A 21,909-nucleotide genomic window follows, 5' to 3' on the forward strand; every position below is an offset into this window, starting at 1 on the left:
CATTCCTGGGTCCCTATTGTGTGCCAGGGGCTTTAGGGGACACACAGATGTGTGACATACATTCACGGTCCAGCAGGAAGACAAAGGGATTCTTCCTCCCAGAAGGGATGTCAACGTCAGGTTAAGAGTGCACGTGTGTTCCATGTGGGCTCTGTGCCAGGCCCTGTGCTAAGCTCCTTCCACACACAATCCTTCTGGAGGTATTATTTCTGTTTTACAGATAAGGACACTGAGATTCAGAGAGGTAAAGTAAGCAGTCCTAAGCTAACAGCTAGTACAAGGCAGGGATAAGGTATGTCTGATTCTAAAACCCATGCTTTTAGTCACCAGGCGGTAGGTACTACTAAAATGGGGCTTAGCAGGAGGCTACAGAGAGAGTAACAAATTAGCTTTGAAGGAGGTGGAGGAAAGAAGATAATAAAGAAGCAGCTTGGGGCTCCGGGGTGGTTCAGTGGATTAAGCATCTGCTTTCGGCTCAGGTCAGGATCCTGGGGTCCGAGGATGGAGCCCCATGTCGGGGTGCCTTCTCCCTCTCCCTCTGCCCTTGCCCCCTGCTTGTGCTCTCTCTCTCTCAAACAAATAAAATCTTTTAAAGATTTTTTTAAAAAATTTATTTGACAGAGATCACAAGCAGGCAGAGAGGCAGGCAGAGAGAGAGAGGAGGAAGCAGGCTCCCTGCTGAGCAGAGAGCCTGAAGTGGGGCTCCATCCCAGGACCCGGGGATCATGACCTGAGCCTAAGGCAGAGGCTTTAACCCACTGAGCCATCCAGGCACCCCAATAAATAAAATCTTTAAAAAAGAAAAAGCAGCTCTGCAAGGCATTGACCTCGGGCGGAGTTTGAAGGTGGGAGGAGATTAAGGAGACCTGCGGGAAGGGTTCAGCCTGAGGAACTGCACAGAGAATGGGAGAGAGGATGGTTCCCAGACACCTGCCACTTGCTGCAGAGAAAAGAGGCAGCTTCCCCCTCCGCATAGGAAGATACCCATGAATTTTGTAAGACCCGACATCTCCAGTCCCCTTGCTGATCCATTTAAATGTTGGAGAGACTAAGAAGTCAAATGCATTCTGAAGACTCCAGGGGTCATCAACAGAAGGAGCAAGTTAACAAACTGGGTACTGGGACCCCGGGTGGCTCAGTGGGTTAAGCCTCTGCCTTCAGCTCAGGTCATGATCCCAGGGTCCTGGGATGGAGCCCCACTCGGGGCTCCCTGCTCAGCTCAGCCTGTTCCTCCCTCTGCCCCTCACCCTGCTCGTCCTCTCCTGCTCACACACATTCTTTCTCTCAAATAAATAAGAACTTTAAAACAAAACCCAAGCAAACCAACCGGGTATCTAGTCTTCTGGAGCTCGACGCAGTGTCTTTTCTCTAAGCGACTGGCTGGCGTGTGACCCTATTTGCATGGCTGGCGCTGGGAACCAATCTCAAGGGTTCCAGCCACGTTCAGTCTTTCTTGGGTAAAGGTGACATCGTTGTGCATCCCCCTGCAGGGACAGAGTCTGGTGCCCGTGAGACACAGGGCAGCAACCAGAGATCTTGTCACCATCCATTCAAAGTGAGCCTGACAATCTGATCCCTTGCCAGGCTCTGGGGATGGGCCACCAGTGGCCTCCCACTTGGGCAAGCACGGCTGAGCAACAGGCGCTGACCAGCCCCCCGGCCCCAGCACGCAGCCAGCAAGGGTTACATCTGCTACTTTTTCCCGGACACTAGAGTGTGCCGAGCTCACACCAAGTGCGTGGCATGCGTCAGCACATTTGTTCGGCCCAAGCATCCTATTAGGGAGGTGCTCTTATTCCCCCTTCTGTCCATATTATCACTGAATACACAGAGGCACAGAGAGGTTGAGAAACTTGCCCCAAGTCACACAGCATGTAAGCGGTGGCCCTGTGTAGAGGCTCCTTGTTCAGGACTCCCTCATCCCTGAGGCAGTAGGAAAGCAGCCTTTCAGCCAAATTCACCAAAGGTGGGGCATGCAACACCTGTTATGTGTCCCCCCCACCCGGGCCAGTGAGATGCCGTGACCGAACTTCCCGGGACAGGGAGCTCATGCAACTTTGCAGCTCGGGTCAGTGTGCTGGTTGCTGGCCAGGCTTGGGTAAACCTGGGCACCTTCTGGACAAAACCTGTGTCCTTGTGCAGAAGGTCATTTTGGACACTGCCCTGACTCATCTGTTCCTCTTCCCCAAGAGGCATTTTGCAAAAAAAAAAAAAAGGAGGGCAGAGGAGAGAACTCACATTGGGGAGCTCAGGTTTGTTGGCAAATAGTAACCCCTTCTAGCACGCGGTAGGTTCTCAGGGTGGGCTCTGGGCTCCCATCTTAGCCCGGCTCCTTCATGCTTGCCTAGAGGCTACCCCTGACCTTTGTCCACTTCAGCTATCTCACTGGTCCAGGGAGCTGGACTCGGATCGACCTTGTGGGTTGTTATGCATGATGGGCTCAAAGTTTGGGGGTTTGGGTATTTAGTGATTCGCTCAACAAAACATTAACAGAGCATCTACTATGTGCCAGGGCTTCTGTAGGAGCTGGGGATAGACAAATGGCTGAAACAGACAGACGACCACCTGCTGGAGGGGGAGGACAAGCTGGGAACAATGACACTGACACCCCGGGATGGGGACAGGGAGTACGGAGGTGGGGACTTGAAATGCAGTGCTCAGGGAACACAGTCACTGAGAAAGGAATCGTTGAGCAGGGGTTTGAAGGAGGCTGGGGAGGGAAGCATGTGGGTATCTGAGAGAAGGACCTTCCAGGCACAGGGAACCACAGAACAGAGGTCCTGAGGCAGGAGCCCTGGCTATTTCCAGGGACAGTAATGCTGGAAAATCCATGAGGGACTATATTTATGAGCAGAGAGTAACGGCTCCAAATGTGTTAGTTGTCATTTACCAGACCTGTGGAGGAGCGTGAGAATCCAACATCTTTACAGACACCCGGGGTGGAGTGGTGGGGGGTGGGGGGGGGTGAGAAGCTAATTCAAGGCCATTGAAGTTGGGGGCAGAGAAGAATCTGGGGTTCAGCTCAAAGCTATTTGCCCCTTCTTCTGTGTTTCTCAGAATTTGGGAGAAGGTATGTGGATGGTGAATAATGATTCCCTCCTCTCCCAAATATCCAGATCCTAAACCCTGCAATTTGTGACCGTTCACTTTACATGGCAAAAGGGACTTTTCAGATGTGATTAAGTTAAGGATCCTGAGATGGGGAGATTAGCCGGGCTTAACCAGGTGGGTTCAATTTAATTACAAGTGTCCTTAGAAGAGGGAGGCAAGGGGCGCCTGGGTGGCTCAGTGGGTTAAAGCCTCTGCCTTTGGCTCAGGTCATGATCCCGGAGTCCTGGGATAGAGCCCCACATTGGGCTCTCTGCTCCGTGGGGAGCCTGCTTCCTCCTCTCTCTGACCGCCTCTCTGCCTGCTTGTGATCTCTGTCTGTCAAATAAATAAATAAAATCTTTGAAAAAAAAAGAAGAAGAAGAAGAGGGAGTCAAGAAAGGTCAGAGGAGGAAGCAGGAGATGTGAGGTCAGAAGCCAGGGGCTGTGGTGATGAGGGGAGGGGTCTGGAGCCACGGGGTGGGGGTGGGTGGGCAGCCACCTCTGGGGCTGGAGAAGGCGAGGAAGCGACGTGTCCCCTCAGCTTCCGGAAGGAACCAGCCCTGCAAACCTTCTGATGTGCCCATGAAGCTGACTGGGGGCTTCTGGTCTTAGAAACCACAAGAGAAAAAGTGTGTGTTGTTTTCAGCCCGGCCTCTGCCAGGCTCAGACCATTTACTTGTCCAACAGTTCCTTCAACTGGGCCCAGTTCCTTGATCCCTTGGTGAATTTTGCATCTCTTCCGGGCATAGCCAGGCTAGAGGGAGGCTGGGCAGCCTGGCCCTCCTACCCCGGTTTACATTTTAACCCAAGATCTCTCTGGAGGGAAGCCTGCACTTGTTCTAACTTGGCTGGGGTAGAAACTGTGACAAAGGCGTGCATTCTCACGCCGTATCAGCAGGCACCCGCTTTCCGGGTGGCTCAGACCTCCGGTTCCTAAGCCCTGGGGACAAAGCTCGGCAGACGTATATATTGTGTGGTCCTTATATGGGGGGTTTTGAACCAAAACTGGAGGTGTGGAGAGAAGACAGGCAGACCTCCGCAGGCGGACGTATCCTGCAGGAGCAAAGCCCTCCCCGTTCCCAGGCCTTTATCAGGGAGGCCCTTGACAGTGGCCAGGACACAGTCCTGCCCATATCTGGACATTTTCTTTTTTAGCCACAGTGATGCTGCTTCCACAGAAGTGGTTCCCAAACCTTCTGCCAAGCGCCCTTTTGGAATCCGCTCAAGCTTGTCCAGCCCTCTCCCTGCCCTCCCTCCCTGTGCTACCTGTGATTCCCACTTCAAGCCCCCAGTCTCCTCCTGCTTCCGGTTTTCAGGAAGTCCCTTCCCTGAAAGTCACTCCCAATTCTTTTCCCAACTGCTACATTCTGGGATGCCACCGTGGGCTGTCCCCAAAGTGTTTACCAAGTGCCAGGCACTGTGCTGGGTGCTTTCCGTGCATTTATTACTACTGTTATTAACGGTATTTAGACAATTTAGTATATCTTACTTATTTTATATAAATAAGAATGACTTATTATTTCTATGATTCAGTTAATACACTTATTTTAAAAATGTATTACATATTAACACATTTCACATTCCCAACAACCATGATGGGAAAGTTTCTAGAAAAATCCCCACTTCACAGATGAGGAAACAGATGTTCGGAGAAGTTAAGATGCCTGCTCGAAGTCATCCAGCCAACAACAGAGCAGAGCTTTGAACTTGTAATGTCTGAGGGTAGAGCTGGCCTGCCCCCCACCCCCCGCCAGCCTCCCGGCGCTCCGCACCCCACAGAGAGCCCTCTCCCCGTGCCCTGGATGCTTCCAACCCTCCCTAGGCTGACCTCGGTCTCTGTGGCAGAATTCCTTGTTTCCCTTCTTGTTATTTCCCTCCATAAAAACCAACTTCTCCCGTGTGAGTCACTCAGCCCCCTGCAACCCCTGATAGTCATCTGGACATATCGTAAATAATTGACGCTGGGATGTTTAATCATAAAACTGGAACCAAGGTTAAAACGGGGCAGCCTGTGGGAGATGGGGAGGAGAGGAACAGCCCACGGGGGAGGCTTGCTTGGCGGGGCTGGCACCTCTGTTGGGAAATGAAAGGAGAACGAGCTGAGCCTCCGTGAGTGCTCACAACGTCCCCAGCATCTCTCACGCTCCCCAACATCGTCCCCGCTGTGGCTCCCAGCAGCCCGGGAGGAAAGTGCTACTAGAACTCCTAGAACCACCCCTCCTCCACAACAATACCCGGAAGTCGGAAGTCGGGGCACAGTCCCGTGCAAGGGTTGGGGTCCAGTCCCCTCTGTTCAGTAGATCAGGCAGTGCTGACCTCATAAGGTTAAGGAGGGAAGGGTTAAGGGACAGATGACCTTTGGATCCTGTACTGGCCACCACCCACTGCCCCAGGTTTAGGGACTGAAAAAGTCTCACTGTCCTTTCTCTGCAGCCAGCACGTGACCCTGAAGTGGCCTCATTGTCAACAGATGAGCCCCAATGAAACTCCCGAGGGGTGAAACGATTTCCACGCCTTGGCCGCTGTTCCTCTTGGCCATTCTGGTCTGGAACTGCCAGTCAGGCCCCCCAGCTAAGGGCTGGGAAAGGTGATGACCTTCTTGGGATGCCCCAGAGCCAGCCAGCCAAAGTGAGGTGTCACCTGGACGGCACAGCTCACGTCCCGGCCCAGCTGAGACTTGGCTTCTGATCTTGGCTTCTCTTACCTGTGCTGGAGGGAGGGAAAGAAGAGTGGGTAATGCTGACTCACGAGCCTGATATTTTCAGCAGGGAGGTTTTGTTCTGCCAGCTCCTGGTTCCCAATATCCACTCTGTCCTTCCTCCTCCGTAAGCAAACTCCTGATGCTTAGTTTTTCCAGGGCTTCTCAGAACTCAGAGCATTACCCAGCCTCCTGAGCAGTTAGCTGTGCCCCAGGACTATGTTCCCCCCCAATGGGACATAAGCAGAAGTATCAGGGGAGGGGGACATTCAGGAAGGGTTTTTAGAAGGGACATTTAGAAGGTACATGTGTGTCCCCCCCGTCCCGGCCCCCCTCCTGCTTCTTCCTTCCTGTAGATGTAGATGTGATGACTGGAGCTCAGCAGCCATGCTGGAGCATGAAGTCGAGGATGACAGAGCAGTAAGAGAGAAGGAGCCAGGGACCCTGGTGATTGCTAAGCCATCCTCCCAGCCCTAGACTGCTGAACTCTGAACTCTGTTTACATGAAAGTAAACAAACATTTACTTTATCGAATCTATTGTTAGGTAGGGATTTTGGACACCGTAAACCAGCCCAGGCTTGGTGAATAGTAACAGCGAATCTGTTACTATTTATAAGCCTAACAGCTATGGCAAGGATAGTGCCAAAAGCTCTACTTATAGAGTTTATTCAATCATCCCATGAATGTCAGACGGTACTGGCCCATTTCCCAGATGAGGAAACTGAGGTCTTGCCTAAAGCCAAACAGCTGGTCTCTCAGACTCTAGTCTCCCATCCTGCCATTAATTATGGCAGGCAGACTCTTAAAGTGGTCCCACCGTGCCTGCCTCCCGGTGTTTACGCCCTTCCACGACCCTTCCACTTGACTGTGGGAGGAACCTGTGGTTTGCTTTGGCCAACAAAATACGGCAAGAGTGATGGGATGAAAGTTATTATGTGAGACTATATTAGGTACAACTGTAATGTCCACCTTCCAAGAAGATGTCTTCTTGCTTGCTGACTTTATTTAAGCAAGTGAACCTTTTGGGGAGAGACCCACGTGGCAAGGACCTGAAGTAGGCTCCCAGTAACAAGTGTAGGCACCAGTTCTGCCGTCAGCCATGACAGCGGGGCAGTGGATCCTTCCCCAGTCGACCCTCCAGATGAGAACCCATCCCTGGCCTACACCCTGATTGTAGACTTGCAGAGAACGGGGCTGAGCTGTGCCTGTATTCCTGACCCACAAAAACTGAAATAACAAATGTGAGTTATTTTATGCCACTAAATTTGTGGGAACTGGGTAGAAAGCACTAGACCAAGAGGGGAACTTTAGGAAGAAGGTAATGGTGTGTTGCCAGTGGGCTCCAGAGAGATTAGGGGAGGTCAGTGAAGGACCCCATCTCTCCCCATAGAAGAACTAGGGGGTGAGGACTGGAAGGGTGGGGCAGTCTGAAGGTGGGGCCCAGAGGCTTACCACGTCGGGGTGAAGCCTGGAGGCCGGCAGTGGGCAGATGCAGCTCTCTGAGGCAAAGGCGACAGGTTCCAGAGCCAGGTCTTGGAAATTGAGCTTCTTGGGGCTCAGGAAGGTGGGCGGGGAGGGGGACTACGGCCATGCAAGACAGGACTCTGTACTGGCTGTGGCTCCTCTGCTCAACTAGTTGTTCCTTATACCCCGCGGGAGCGTCAGTGTCCTTATCTGTAAAATGGCAACAACACCACCTTCCCGAAGAGAGAATGGGCACAGAAAGTGCTTGTCAGTGGAGCGCTGGCCAAGAAGCCATCTTTGCAGGAAAGAGGAGCATGAGAGACTCAGTGTCCGCTCTCCAAGAGCCTAAATCTGACCTGGGGAAAGGCGACAGTCTGGACAGAGAAGCCAGGAAGGGCTCTTCGGGCAGAGAGGCGGGGAGCTGGGAACTCAGGGTCCAGAGGTTCCGGAGGCGGGGTAGGCGGGAGAGGCAATGGTCAGCCTCAAGGACATCGGTCCACCCCAGTCACTGTCTGGACGGGCATCTGCTGTCTGCCACAGCTGCCCTGCCCGACAGCGACTGGCCACACGTGGCTAGAGAGCTCTTCAGATGGGGCCAGTCTGCCCAGAGATGTTCTAGAAAAGTTCAAGACACACACCAGTTTCCAAAGGCAGAGGAGAGGCACCAAGAACATCTCATTCACATTTTTAAACCAATTTCAGATTTATCAAGTTAAATAAAAATCATGATTTTTGCCTATTTCTTTGTCCTTAAAAAAATAATGTGGGTATAGGAAATTGTAAACGACACCTGGGGCTTGCATCCTTGCTCTACGGGACAGTGCTACTCCAGAATGGGGGCTCCCCAGGGTGGGGACTTTGGTCTGTTTTGTTCGCTGCTTTCCCTCTGTCCTAGAACAGGTCTGGTGTATGCAGAAGGAGCCGCATTGATGCTGAAGGAAGGAACAGCATGACACAGCGGTACCGTGGAAAATACACGAGTTTTAGAGTCTGTGTGGCCCCGGCAACGCACTCCACCTCTGCGAGCCTCGGTTTCCTTCTCTGTACAAGGATGATTCTGTTTCTGAGGGTCTGGTGTCATCACCTACGTCGGGCCGGGCAGACTGCTAGCGGCTGTTGTAATGTGTGGGAACCCGGATGGTTCTGCCGCAAAGCCGGTGCCGTTTTGGGTGTGCAAAGGATAAACCCAAGTCCGGCGCCAGGCCGTGGCCTCCAGCAGCTGCTAAGAGGTTTATCCCCAAACAGAAGTGTCTCTACTGTTCCCCCTGCTGGAGGCACCGCTGGTTTCCCCATCCAGACGGGCACCAGCTGCTTGGAGACGGAGGCCACGGTGCCTGTACTAGCCAGGATTTAGAAACCCCCAGAAGCATGGGACACGCTGTTCTGCGGGGCTTCTCGGAGTCTGTTCCAGAGAAGAAATGACTGGTGGAAATACGTCTGCTTGTGGGATGTGCTACACAGAGACAGGGAGGAGGAGGGGAAGGTGTCTGTACTAACACCCAGCAGGGGGCCCTGGAGGCCAGCGGGGACGCTCTGCGCCTGGGACTGTACATCATGGGCCTGTCAACCCAGGTGGAAGTCTGAAACGGACCACAGACCCTCTCCCAAGAAGGGCTGTATTGGTTTCCCATTGCTGTGGTGGCAAATCCACAAACTTCGCAACTTAAAGCCACTCCTCTTCACCCTCTCGTGGTCCTGGAAGGCGGGAGTTCTAAAATTAAGGTGTCAGCCAGACTGTGTGGCCCCTAGAGGACTTAGCAGAGACTCTCTTTCCTTGCCTTCCTTAGCTTCTAGAGGCTACCTGTGCTCCCTAGCTCCTGGCCCTCTCCCCTATCTCCCAGGACTTCACTCCCACCTCTGTTCCCATTAGCACACCTCCTTTTGACACCCCCTACCCCCTCTTACAAGGACTCTGGTGACTAGGACACGCCATCTGGATAATGGGAATCCGCAAAGGCCTTCGATCAAGGCAGGTAATGTAATCACAGGCTCTGGGATTAGGCGGACATCATTGTGGGGAGGAGGGTGCCATCGTTCAGTAAACAATTTGCCATCCAGCCTACGGTAAGGGCCGTAGGCACTGTCTTGCACCATCGCAGGTTCATGGGCCTTCCAGGGACTGTCCTCCAGGATAAGAAACCCTAGTCTGGAACCTACCCACAAGTTTCTTGATGCTTCAGGTCCATCTGAATACGGACAACACACATCACACGCGAATTGGGGGATTACACGTTTTACAAAGGACCCCTTTGTTTTCAAAAGCATGTGTCTTTACATCACGATAAGAACAGCTAACACACGCTGGATGCTTACTCTGAGCTTGGATTATCTCACTTCATCTTCACAGAGAAGCTGCTACCTGCCGCCCCCATGTCGCAGATGCAGACACCGAGGCCTGCAGAGGTTACGTAACCGGCTCCAAGTCTCATGTTAATAAGTAGCAGAATGAGGCTGTGAATCCGCTGGTCTGAGGCCAGAGTCCCTCTAAAATCCTGCCTCTCATCTGCCCCCAAGCCAGGCTTTCAAAGCAGGAGCTTTTTAAATGGCTATGGGTTGCTTCCCCGAACAAGGCCCTCCTTTGTCCACTGTCAGCAGCCAAGGTTTGCTGATGGCACAGAGATGGAGAGGACTCGGGTTTGTCCCAGGCCGCTCAGGGACTGAGACAAACACCAGTGTCTTCAGTAACCTGCTTGGAAGTCCAGGGTCAGGGCTGAGGGCTGACCTTGGGCCTCTCCGCCACCCAGGCTCGGCCCCTGTGACTACGGGCTTCAGGCGGCTTGTCACATGTCCCAGGACTCTGCCCCTCTCTTAGATGCCACAGCACAGCGCTGGGGGTTGCAATTCCTTCCCGGCCCTGAGCTGGACACTTCTGCATGTCAGTTCTGTAATCATGAAAGCACTCACCGGCTGCTCCGTCTTCCCCACAGTAGGGGAAGGAAGGGGGCTGAGGCTGGCGTGCACTGGGGACACCACAGGCTCTGCTCGTATCTGAACCAGGACCATGGTCTGGACCACGGACCATGCCCTGGTCTCCAGTGCATCTGTGGGTGTCCCACTTGTGTCCCCGTCCTCTCAGGCCAGGAGCGATGCCAGATGGTCTCTACCCTACAGAGGGGGCCCAGGCAGAGCCCAGACCTTCTTAACTCTCTGTGAGCTCTGACCCTGATGCACGCTGATCAGCCAAGGGATGGGAACCACACTTCTGGACCTAGGATGCAATTACTGAAGCAAAAGGTAGCCAGAGTGGGTCGGGGTCAGCAAGAGTCAAGGCTGCTCCCTGAGCCAGGAGAAGCTTCCAGGCTGAACAATAACAATGGCCACGCAGTCACAAGAGGAACCACAACAGGGATGATAAATAATGATGATGATGATGATGGTGGTGGTGATAACGTAGCCAACGGTGCCGATGGAGGGGGCTGCCCAGCGAGGGTGGGTCCTGCGGGCAGGAGCAGGGCTGCCGGCCTCTGTCTAGTAGGTTGTCTGGCAGTCTGTCCGCGTGTCCTGGCAGGCGCCCACGGTAGCCGGGCGGAAGCCCAGGTGCTGGGAGACTGGGCGGCCAGCCCCACACATAGGGCTTCTCCTTACAAAGATCCAGTATCAAACTGGAAAATCCGAAACAGGGAATCTGAGGGTTACCTATTCTTATCACAAAAGTCTCTGCAGGGACCCCTGGAATGAGGCACTGCTGTGCTCTCCACACGGCCAAGTTGTCCTGAGCCTTTGCCACAAGTCACTCCCCAGGAGGGTCCCTGGAGGCCTGGGGCGCGAGGCTACGCTGGGCTGGAGGAGCCAGGCAGGTGCTCAGCATCCCAGCCCCCTTCTCAGGGCCCTAAGTCTGGGCGTGACCAAGCCTGGCCAATCAGATCTTCCTATTTCTCAGAGGGTGGGACCTGGCCTGGCCGGGACCAATGAGACGCGAGTCTTCCCGGCTGGGGAAAGCCCGGGGAAGGGAACCCCTGCAGGGTTTGCGGGAGGGACAGGAGGTAGCTGGTGGCAACCGGTGGCCATCTGGTGGGAGAGGCGGCCAGAGAACGGAGCCAGCTTGGAGGAAATGAGAGCGGAGGACAGCGAGCCCGACGCCAGAACACACCCCTGAACCCAAGAATCCCGCCGGACTTCCCGAAGTGTCAGTTGCATGAACCAATATAAACCCTCTCGCCTAATTAAAAAGAAATTTAAAATAAATAATGACTAAAAAAAAAAAAACAAAAAACAAAAAACCCCAAGCATCCAAAAGCGAAACTACACTGGCCAGTTGCTGCCAACCCTCCCCTTTCTGAGGCAAGCTTGGTGATGACCAAGTGAGCAGTGACCACCCCCTTCCCCTAGGACACCTCCTCACACGTCTTCTCAGATGGCACGGTCAGGCCCGAGCACCTGCACAAGGAGGCATCTGGAATGCAGGGCCAAGAATCAAGGTCCAACTGCAGGGTTATTGGATCTCTTACCTTGGTCGGGATTTTTTGAGGATGACTCTTAGGGGCACTAAGAGAGGCCTGTGGCCGTGGCAGTGACTGAGGAAGGATGCAGTCTGTGGGCTGACAGTGGGCGACTCTCTCCCTGGGCCACTGCCCTCGAACGAGCCACATGGTAGATATTGCCGTAAATCATGAGGCCAGGAACGCCTCTAGGCTAGCAGGAATCACAGGGCAAAAAGAACCAGGCCTGCCCTTGAAAACGTTACTGCCAAGGTTATAAGGCCCATCCAGCTGACAGACACAGGCAGGAAGAAAGATAGGAAGAGCGGAAGGCATTGGAAGGGGATGAGGGGACAGGCAGACACGCCCGAGGGGACACCATGGTTCTACCCTGTGGGCCAGGCACTGTGCTGGGCACCCAGAGAGCCGTCAACAGCACTCTGCCCTCAGCCTCCTGCATGCCCAAGAGGGGGAGAGGGAAGAAATATGATGAGAAATGACACAGGGAGTGGCTTGGGGCTGGGCACCAGGGAAAAGAGAGGCACCAACAACCCAAAGGAGAGAAAAGTAAGCAAAGATGGAGGGGCCCCAGTGGAAGAAGGAGAAGACATGGTAGCAGGAGGAAGAGAGAGCTAGCAGAGAGCAGGAGCAATGAGAACCTGGTCCCCAGCTGGCTGGGGAGACCACTGGGGGGTAGGGATCAGATACAGGGCTAGGATGTGGGCTGGAGTTTTTGGAAGGGAGGGTGAATCCGGTGCTGCTGGGCTCCCACTGTGAGCGGTACTGCCTCTCTGATCAAACAGCCAGGACTTTGTTGTCCTGCAGCTGTTGCGGGGGTGGGCCCAGCATCTGTTCTGTGTACACAGATAGGCCAACGGGCACAGAGAACCCCAGAGCTGGGTTGCTGGGCAAACATCTGCTTCCCCACACTCAACACAGCTGTTGCTGGAGCACAAAGGAGACCCAGCAAGCAAGTGGGGCCCTGGAGAGAGTCACACCCCAGAATGGCCCACCACCTCCTGCTCGGTAAAGGCCAATCTCACCTGGATGTGGACCACGAAGGCCTCCGCTGGGGCCTCCCTGCCTCCTGGCCTGCCCTCTCTATGCTGCTTTCATTGGTTTGGGAGGGGGGCTTTCCAAAAGGCAAATGGGATCATACCACCCTCAGTCAAGATCCTTCCATGGCTCCCCATCACCTTCCTGGCCCCTAGTGCCTGCTGCTCTCCTCAGGCCAAGGCTGATTTCCATGTACTCGCCAAGCACAATCTCAGTTCATCCTCCCCACACCCCCGGTCTCCCCACCCCGTTCTACAGACAACTGAGGCTGGGAGAGGCTCCATCCTCTCATCTGGGCTCGAAAGCCAGTCATCTGTGACTGCTGGTGGCTCTCCCTATTTCCTCCCATCAGCCCCGTCATCTCAAAGGTCCATTTCTTCCTCCTTTTCTGTTTCCACTGTTACCACTCTGGGGTACTGCCTACCACCCCGCTGTCCCTACCTGGCTTCCTGCCGCACCATCTTTCCTTTCTATCCAACTCATCCAGCATGCTGCTGCCATTTTGATCCTTGTTGCTCTCCTGCTCGGAAACCCTCCGTGGCTCCCTAGTGCCAGAGAATCAAAGACCGAAGCCCTTAGCTTGGTGATTAGGCCCTTCTGCCCAGCCTGAGGGGTCTGGGACATAGGTAAGGAGCCTTCCCAGGGACCCACCCTAATGCACCCCTCCCCTCACTAGAGGTTCCACCTCTCTCCCCACTGGCCTGCTGGGGTCAGGGGTGGGGCTGGCTACCCCAGACCAGAGCTTATTAGCTGTACTCCAGATGCCGGCACCTTCACGGCTGCCAGAGCCCGCCTCCCTGTCCCGCGGGGTCCTTGCTTGGGGTCATGCAGGGGCCGGGCATCACGATGTGCATTTTGGGGGCTCTGTGGGGCCTCCTAAAGGATGGGAGCGTGAGGACAGGATGGAGGCCACGGGCTGCAGCACCCTGAGACTGGAAGGTGACCACCACACAGCTGTGGCACTCCACGGACATTTGAGAGTGACGCCGAGCCTCACCCTCAGTCCAGCCAATCAGAACAGATGAAACCAGGACTTCCAGATCCTGGAATGCACAGACCAGTAAGGTCCCTCCCAAACTTTGGAGAAGCCTGACTGTGGATACCAACCTTTCTCTTCTACCATGGAAGGGCCTTAAAGCACCACAAAACCCAAACAAAAAGCATCCTCCCTTCCACTGCCATCTTTGCGTGGTAGAAAGCCTCGTATCACAGTAAAACCAGTAGGAGGGAATTTTGGGTAAAGGGCACACCCTTGGATGCCATCCACTTTTATTTGGGGGGAAATTTAATAGTTGTCCTTTGTTTTGCAGCTCTGCTGTGAACTGGTGAAGTGTCTCTCCCTGCCAGGCCAGAGCCTCCACCAAACACTGAGAAACAAGGCAAAACACGTCTCCTCTGTCAGCCATCTAACTGACCTCAGGTAGGGAAAAGACCAAGAAAAATAAAATCAGTACCCTAAGCTGTCACCATGCATCACATTAAAAATTGGAGATTAAAATCCCAATAAATTAAGAAGAGACCATTTATTATTATAAAAGGATCCTTCCATTTACAAAAGAAGTCTCTGGCCTCAGTTTTCCCATCTGAGAAATAGGAGGTCGGGCGAGACTGTAGATTCCCGAAGTTTCTTGCAGCACTGAAATTCTCCGATTTCGTAAGTCAGCCCTGCTGCAGAGGCTGTAGGCATCATCAGGATATGCAGTTCATAGAGAACTCTTTGGAGAAAAGGAGGAATTTCACAACTTCTAGAGGAAATAGCTTTTAGGCCACTCACCCACCTCCCAGCTCCTGTGGCTGGGCCATGACCTTTATCGTGGGGTGACAGCAGAACAGATTCAGCAAAATCGGCCCTCCTCCCAAGCTTTGAGCGTTTGCCTTGCATTCCTTGCTGGGTGAGGTGGTTTAAGGAGTCTGGTATCTGCACAGGGCAGCCCCTGGACGGTTATGCAGCAGAATTGTCATGGCAGTCATCCTTGGGGTGGGGGTGGGGTGAGAAAATGGGGTGGCATTCTTCTGACCTTCTACATTCCTACACCAAGCTTTCTCCACCTTGGACCACTGACATGTCGGGCTGATCATTCTTTGTCGTGGGACCTGTGCTGTGCATTGCAGGATATCTACCTGCGTCTCTGATCTCTAACCCACTAGATGCCAGCAGCATCTCAGTCCCAGCTTAGGACCACAAAAATGTCTCTAGACATGCCCTCAGCCAGGAACCGCAGCTCTAGATGACTGATGTAAGATTTTTTTAAAAGAAGCACGAATAATCATTTTTATGGAGATTATTAAGTATATCTCTATTCAACACTTTGGCAAGTGTTATTTATCCTCCTTGCCCAAAGGTTTTGAATGTACCTACTTCCAAATACACCTACACCTATTTCCACTGCTGTCACCACAACCTGGACGACCCCGTCCACCCCCTGGTCCCCTTGCTGCTGCCCTTGCCCTTGGTTCTGACAGTGCCCTTCATTTCCGGCACTCTCCTGCCTGGCTCCCGACTGCCCTGAGAATAAAATCCAAACTTCCCACCTGCCTTCTGGACCCAGGCTCCCTCTGCCTTCTTCCAGGCTTCCAATCTCACAATAGCCCCCTGAGGGGGGTGGAAGGGGGGGAAACGCACGACTGTGCCCATTTTATAGAGGATGAAACTGAGGCTCAGAGAGACAGACGGACAGGTCCTCAAGGTCACACAGCCATGAATAGAGTAGGGGTTTGAATCCAGAAGTGACGTGCCATGCTGTATCACCACTCTGCTTATAGCCTGCTGTGGTCACACATTTGTCATTTAAAAACCAGCCCACGTGATGTCTCACCAAGGCAGTTGGATGTCACAGTTTGATTTCTGTTGGCAACCCGAGGGAAACAGAGAAGCCTCAGAAGCCCACACTGGGATTCCCAAGATGCAGGCAATCAGTCCATCCATCACACAAAATCAACAAAAGGGTTGTTTGTCCCCTTGAGCTTGGTCTTGTGGTCTCATGGAGCTCTCAGACCGGCTTGGTGGGACAGGAATCTCTCCCAACGGCAATGGCCTCAACAGGATAGGCAGGAAACAGAGCCTGGGAGGAAGGCTTTGCATTTTTAAAGTGAGAGAATCCAAGACAGCGTTTTGTTTCATCGCAGACCTTCAGATCCCTTGGAAATGGTTCAAGAAGTCTTTTTGCTACACTTGTTGCCACAAGCCACCCTGGAGACTGTCCTGTCACTTCCTCAAAGGCATGGGGGACAGCTTCCCGTGCATCCGCCCCTGGAGCCCCACCTAGCTCGGTCAGGAGCCGAGCGGGGTGCTGTCAGGTGTGACGGGCTTACGGTGTGCTGGGGGCTGCTCTGCGTGCCTTATACCTCGTGACTCATTTCAGCCTCGCAATAGCCTCTTTTTTTTTTTTTTTAAAGATTTTATTTATTTATTTATTTGACAGACAGAGATCACAAGCAGGCAGAGAGGCAGGCAGAGAGAGAGGAGGAAGCAGGCTCCCTGCTGAGCAGAGAGCCCGATGCGGGGCTCGATCCCAGGACCCTGAGATCATGACCTGAGCCGAAGGCAGCGGCTTAACCCACTGAGCCACCCAGGCGCCCCCAGCCTCGCAATAGCCTCTTAAGGTCGGTATTAGCACCCCCATTTTACAGATGAGAAAATTGAGGTGGTCAAGCAACTTGTCCAAAATCCTGCAGCGGGTAGAGCAGGGATCTGAACCCATCTTCAGAGCTAGTGCTTACAGCCTTCCCAAGGAATGGCACGTCTCTCACTCAAGCAGTGGTGTGTACTCATTCCAGTACCGGGGGGGTCTTTTATAGTGAGACCCCCCCCTCCCTTCGCACAAAGCTGATGGTGGGTACGGTGCAGTGGACAGCATCAGGAGTTTAATTCCAGCTCCTCCCTGTGTGACTCTGGGCCAGGGGAATGGCCTCTCTGAGTCTCAGATGCTGCTCTCCAAAACAGGGATAAGAATAGCCCCTAACCCATAGGGTTGTTAGAAGGATTAAATTAGATAATAATAATAATAATAACCAACATTTCCTACATGTTTTCCGCCCTTAAGTCAGGGTGAAGAAAAAAGTATTGCCATCCTCTTCATTTTACAGATGAGCTCAGAGAGGTTAAGTCACACTTGCACAAAGACACACAGCTAACTGTGGAGATGTGGGGACGTGAGCCCCGGTTGCCTCTAACTCAACACAAAACAGCCAGCACAGTGTCTATAACACAGTAGTTCCTCAACACGCAGCCAAAATCATTATCATCTGGGGGGCGGCCAGGGAGACAGAACCCAGAGAGGGCCTGTCTAATTCTGCCTGTCTAATCCGCACCTGGCGGATGTCTGCAGCCCCGAGTGGAGTCCTGCCCTCTGTTCCTGGCAGAGCGGACCCTGTGATGCCTGGCACATGGCCAGGATCAGCGTGGAGACTGAGGCTGCTTTGTCCAGGATTTAGAGCTGGTCTTGCTGATTATGGGGAGGTAGCCCCAGGGCCAGACTTTGACCCCAGTTCGGTTTATGCTTAAAAACAGACTAGCAGTTAAGTCCTCAACATCTTCAAAGGCTCCACTGTCTTGGCCAGAAGAGACTTTCATGATTCCAGCCTGCGGGTGCCTGTCCCAGGTTGGGGGGGGGGGGGTCACCACCGGCTGTGCCCCTGGCTGAAATGCAGACACCCTGGGGTCCCGCCCAAGACCTGCCGGCTCAGAGTGACCGGGCCCGGGGCGGAGACGTCTGTTCATTTACTTATTTGTATATACTTAAAGTATAATTGTTATATAGTAAAATGCACAGATCTTAGTGCATACTCTGGTGAGTTTTGACGACTGTATACGCCCATGTTACCACTGCCTGGATCCAGCACCTGCGAAAGTTCCTTGTGTGTGCCTTTACCCACTGAGCCCCCACCCTCCCCGTCCATGCAACCATGGATCTGCTTTCTGCCACGATGGGTTAATTGTGCCTGAACTAGAGGTTTCTATCAAGGGACTCCTATAGCACGTGCTGTCTGCTTCCTTGTCTTGTCCCCAGAGTTGCCAGTCTTCCCCGATCTGAGCAACAGCCTCATGGTTTACCAGTTCACCTGATGACGGACACCTGTGCTGTTTCCTGCTGCGGGCTGTTACACAGAAAGCCACCAGGAACGTTTGCGTAGGAGTCTTTGATGGGCAGATGTCTGCCCTTCTCTCCGTAAATATCCAGGAATGGAACTGCTGGGGCACAGGTAGAAGAATTTATTTTAACCCTCCTTCCAGGTGCTACCACAGTCCCGTGGGGTAGGATTACTGTCCTCTCTTCAGCCCTCTGTCCAGGTGGGAGGCTCGTGGAGGTTGCAGGACCCCCTGTGGATCAGATCGGAATCGGTTTTCCTAACCAAAGATCGTTCTACGTTTTGACTCACATTTAGATTTGAAAGCTGAACTGAATGTGGATGGTTTGTTCTGACTAATGGTGTCAGCTGTTCACACTAGGATTTAAAAGCCCACGGAGATGGCGCAAGGAATATTCTGGGTACTAAGGCTTCCCTCCCCAAGATTTATTTATTTGAGAGAGAGAGTGTGTGCAGGAGCAGGGAGAAGGGCAAAGGGAGAAGGAGAGAAGCAGACTCGCTGCTGAGGAGTCCCCTGGGGGGGCTCGATCCCACAAACCTGAGAACATGACCGGAGCCAAAATCAAGAGTCGGCCCCTTAACTGACTGAGCCCCCCAGGTGTCCCTGGGGATCAAGGCTTGGACTGAGTTTCATGGCTCCTTACCTTATAGTCTACGTATCGAATGTACTCATGAAAATGCACCATTCATGGCCCTTCCTTCCTCTAAACCCCAGCAGGGCCCCCTGGGATCCCCCAATACCAGTTTAGCAGAGGCAGTAAAGCAAGATGGATCATTGGAGTCAGTGAGGATTAAATCCAGGTCCTTCCGAGCCTCGCTCCCCTCCCGCGTAAACCGGGGAAGCCAGCAGTACCCCCCGTAACACTGGAGGAAGGATCAGGCCCGCTGCTGTGTAAGCAGCAGGTGCAGCGGCCGGCTGAGCAGCAGAAGGGAATGGTCCCTTGAGACCCACGGCTACCCGAGGACTTCTGCATCCCCAGCAGGGCATGGGTAGAGCGGGGTTTGCTAAATAAGCCGATTCTGGGGCCCAAATGCTCCCCAAGTGGTCCCGGTGTTCACAAAAGCCTTGGAACTCTCGTCCCGAGTGTGGACCCAGGCAGAGCCCGGGAAATCAGCTGGACCCGAGGACGCAGAGGCAGGCGGGGTGGAAGGAAGGCCACGTGAGGGTTGGAAGAGCCACAGAATGCAAGGAGGCCAGGGAGGACCGGAGATGGATTGATTCCTCCCCCAGGATGGCCTCCTGGCTCTGCCCAGGGACTCCGGCTGCGTGTGCCTCGTGGGGCCTGTGGGTCAGCTCCACGAAGCACTAACACCTTAGCGACCGTGGCATTCTCGGGCCAGGGTTAAACGTTCTGGCTCTAGAGTTAGGGGGCCCTAAGTTCAAATCTCAGCTACCCCACTTCCTGGCTGGACGAGCCTGAGAACGTTGTTTCAGTTCAGCCGGAGGGTGGTCATGGGCGTGAGTGGGTACGGCACCGTCCCACGGCACCGTCCCACGGCCCCCGTCCCACGGTTAGTATTGAAAGCGCCAGGGCCTTATCTTGCCTCCTCTTTAGGTCTGGAGAGGCACTGGGCGACTCCTGACAACTGAGAAACTGTCCTCAACCCACAGGGCCTGGGGACAGAGGACACGCCTCTCAGGCATCTCCAGACAGCCTCCTCCCCTCGGGCCGCATTCCCCTCTCCTCCCAGATGTTCCGAACATACCCATTTGCTTCGCTCTATACAGACAAATAACGGGGTCTCCTGCTAGCCAGGGAGACCCAGCTCTGCAGCCTGAGTGGGGGCGGGGAGCAAGCACTTGGCTGCACCGGGTCTCAGTTTTCTCATCTGTAAAGTGGACATGATACCCAACCCACCGTAGTGCATCACTGTGGGGGCTTCAGGAAAGCAAGTGAACCAGATACACTAATTAACCTGGTGCCAGGCTCAGAGTAAGTACTTAACCTGTAGCCTGTGTCACCCTCCCTCCTGCCAGCGACCGTGAGTCCCACCACCACCGGGCCCTGTCAAGACAGTCTACACCCAACAGACATTCGGGACGTCAGGATGCTCTGTGGCAGCTCTGACCAGGGAGGTGGCCAAGGACCGTTCTTCAGGACCCTCCCCACCTGGCTGGGAGTCTCCAGATGGGGAAAGGAGGTCGTTCGGGGCTGGTTTGGGTGTGCTGCGGCGTTAGGTGGCTGGGGGAGGGAGAACAGGCTGCCTCGGTGGGCAGATTCCCGCTCTGCCTTCTGCCTCCAGCCGGAGCGCATCAGGCTTCAAGGGGAACCTCGAGGTGGGACTCCCAGGGCCTAGGCAGGATGAGTGGAACCAGGAGTGGAACCAGTGGCTTCATCGTCTCTCTGTCCCTCATTTCAGAAGAGAAGGTGGGAGGCATACAGGAGGGATGAGAGCCAGAAGACAACAGTTTCTACCATCGCGGGACACGAGCACTGGGAAGGGGGCTATGGATGCCTCCTCCCAACCCATTAGGGCTGGCATTCTCATCCATGAATGACAGAGACCCAGGACAGCGGGGCCTGGAGGGACTCTCTCCATGTCCCTGACAGCCAGGGGCTGGGTCAGGACTCGAACCCTACATCTCTAATACCAGGGTCCTTACGTGTGCCTCTTGCCAGGAGCCAAATCAGGCCATCTTAAGGGGGGAAAAAAAGATAAAACCCAAAAACAAAACCCCAAACCAGAAAAAAACCCTTAAAGAAGCCCAGGGGGCCCAGAGAGACCACCTCCACACTAGAACCCAATTAAGCACAAATAGGCCCTCCCTCTCCTCTCAAACCCACTACCTTTGAAATTCAGCAACTCCCCCAGGAAGAGCTGATCTTGCCAGGCCATGTCCTCCTTGGTCATAAGACCATTCACCTCACTTCAACATCTTCCACTCCGCCCACCCCTCTCCTTCCTACTTCCTAATGACAGAGCAATGGCTCACTTGTCTTCGTGCCCTGGTCTCGAAACCTCAGTGCCCTTGGGCATTCCTCCCCCTCCTTACTCTAACCCCCAAAACACACATACTCTAGGTCTCAAACTGGCAGGCTGAGGGCTGTGCCTGACCCGCAGAAGTATCTTATTTGGACTGTGGAGGGTTATTTATTTTATGTAATATGGCGTGGTAGCCAACCGTAAGAGCATGGGTGTGATCTCATACATAAAACTTGAAAATCTGGTAAACCTAGCCCCAATTTTCCCTTGTAACAAGCAGCTGTTGCTGATTCAGAGCTGCGTCCTCTGGAAGGGGCCTGCCTTCCACTTTGCCACGATCCCCACCACTCCCTAATGCCTCACACCTGGCCTGACTGTCCTTAACACAGCCCCAGCGGCCTCCTTTCAGACATGTGCATTTGCAGCCCCTGTCTGCTTCCATACTCCGCTGGTCCCAAATTCATTTCTTCTTCCTTCCCAAAGCCTTTCTTTGGCCCCCGTCTACCTCCCTCCAATTCTCAGGCCTGGCTGACCATGAGAATTACCAGAACCCACTTCTCTAAGGCTGTCTCAGCCCCCATGGCTCAGTGGGGCCAGGCCAACCCTCCAGCTGCTGTGTCTATCAAAGCTTCAAAGGAGTCCCTCACAGCCTAGAGGAGGGGAGCGCCCGACACCCCCATTCAAGCTTACTTCCTACGCCAGTGCTCCTGGAGCACCTGCTCTGGCACCTGCACCAGCGATCCAGGGTGGAGGAAAACGTGCTTTATCCCAGGAGAAGGATCAGTGCACTGTCAGGACCGTGTCCAAGAGAGGGAAACAGTCCTGAGGTCGCAACTCCAGTCACATGGGCCGGCCTTCCGTCCTCTGCATGCTGTCCGGTCTCCCTGCGTTGGCTTTCTCCCCTCCCCCAGCTGACCGTGAAGGCCTAAACTCCTTCCACATCCAGCTCACATGCCCCGTCTCTGTGCAGCCTCCTCCCACGGCCAGCGAGAAGGAGCTCTCCTCTTCTCGTGCTTTGTCGATGCCGGTCCAAACCGAGCCACCTGATCCTGGCCATTTAGGAGGCCTGGAGGGTGTCACTTTCATGCTACTTTCTCTAACTACATTTGCTGTTAAGCAGGCAGGACTTAATACCCGTGTTCCTCTTATCGCTGCCTCTGGGCATTCTG

General features: G+C 53.9%; 1 protein-coding gene across 3 annotated transcripts in view; it reads right to left on the reverse strand.

Annotated features, from left to right (window-relative positions):
• TMEM51 (transmembrane protein 51) overlaps positions 1 to 21,909 on the reverse strand; it is a 56,121-nt gene that overhangs the window by 12,503 nt on the left and 21,709 nt on the right. Inside the window, exon 1 of one of the 3 annotated variants that reach the window (XM_047727088.1) lies at positions 46 to 182. The exons of the other annotated variants lie outside the window; for them this stretch is intronic. The gene's annotated coding sequence lies outside the window, so the exon portion shown is untranslated. Of the gene's footprint in view, positions 1 to 45; positions 183 to 21,909 lie in introns of those variants that run through there. 3 annotated transcript variants of the gene reach the window in all.

Source organism: Lutra lutra, chromosome 4 (genome assembly GCF_902655055.1).
Source record: "Lutra lutra chromosome 4, mLutLut1.2, whole genome shotgun sequence".
NCBI lineage: Eukaryota > Metazoa > Chordata > Mammalia > Carnivora > Mustelidae > Lutra > Lutra lutra.